Source organism: Propithecus coquereli, unplaced genomic scaffold (genome assembly GCF_000956105.1).
Source record: "Propithecus coquereli isolate 6110/MARCELLA unplaced genomic scaffold, Pcoq_1.0 Scaffold16, whole genome shotgun sequence".
In the NCBI taxonomy this organism is placed as follows: domain Eukaryota; kingdom Metazoa; phylum Chordata; class Mammalia; order Primates; family Indriidae; genus Propithecus; species Propithecus coquereli.
The window spans coordinates 5,643,694-5,645,138 of NW_012140524.1; positions in this window are offsets into that span (position 1 = coordinate 5,643,694).

Consider the following 1,445-nt stretch of genomic DNA (forward strand, 5'->3'; position numbering starts at 1 on the left):
TTGGACAACTAAAAATCTATATAGAAAAAATTAGCGGGGCATGGTGGCACATGCCTGTAGTCCCAGCTACTCGGGAGGCTGAGGCAGTAGGATTGCTTGTTTGTTTGAGGTTGCTGTGAGCTAGGCTGATGCCACGGCACTCTAGCCCGGGCAACAGAGTGAGACTCCTGTCTCAAAAAAAAAAAAAAAAAAAGATTCATACTTTAGGGACTGGTGTTAAAAAAAAAAAAAAAAAAAGATTCATACTTTAGGGACTGGTGTTTTTCCAAGCTTCTAAAAACAAGTTGGACTTAATGAATTGCTCAGAAAAGGCTCTACGAGTGCCTTCTGAGCTCCAGCCTGTCTGATCAAATCAAATTTTATTTCTCTACTCACCTCCCTAGACACGTCAGGTCTCATAAGCTGAATCTTCCCCTGGGTTGTCACTTTTCCAGGCTCTTGATCTGGTTGGCAAGATATCCTGTTTCCAAGGGGGGAGTCCAGACATATCTCTCTTTTGGATCTATCTTCTCCTTCCCCTCTGTAAGCCTTTCCTGTACCAGGCAACCAAAACCCTTCTCTGTCAGGGCAACAGGCTTTACCACATCACTCACATATCAGAGAGGGCTTCCACCTGGTCACACCCACCAAAAGTAATCTATGAAAACATCTTCATTTGTCCTGTTGAGCAAGCAGGCTTAGAACACCACATTGAAACAGACAAATCACTTGGCTACCTGAAATTCAACATTACTCCACAGTGCCACTGAATCTAAATTTCTGTAGTCCCTGAACAAGATACAATCAGCACAAAAAATACACAAAAAGTATTCATAGGAGCACTATTAGTAATATGCCCAAACTGGAAACTATCTAAACGTCTGGCAACTATAAAATAGATACATAACTGAATACCATTAGAGGAAGGAGAATGAAAAAAATAAACGACTACAGGCAGTATCAGATGGATTTCACAAACATAACAAGCAAAACAATTCAGATGCAAAAGAGCATATACTGCAGGATTCTATTCATGAATTTTAAAAAACAGGCAAAACTAAACAAAGTCAGCATATTGGTTACTCCTGGGAGCATGAAGGGAGGAAGACTCTGGGGTGCTGGTAATTTTCTATTAATTGAGGTACCTGTTACAGAGGTGTGTCTACTTTGTGACAATGACTCCATCAAGCCATCCACTTACGATGTGTGTGCACTTTCCTCTATGTGTAAGATATTTCAATAAAGAGCCAACTCAGAGAGACCCCTGAGATCATCTGGTCTGTCTGTGCCCCTCAGTTGGCAGAGGAGTAACTGTGTCCCATGGAGCTTAAATATCTCAAGGACACAGAGGAAATCCACAGAAGGGCTGAGACTGGCCATCAGATCTCTTAACTCCCCACACAGGTACCAAAGCTACCTCTCGAACATGGGAGAATGCTTCTCTAACCTCCTTCTTTGCTGTGACT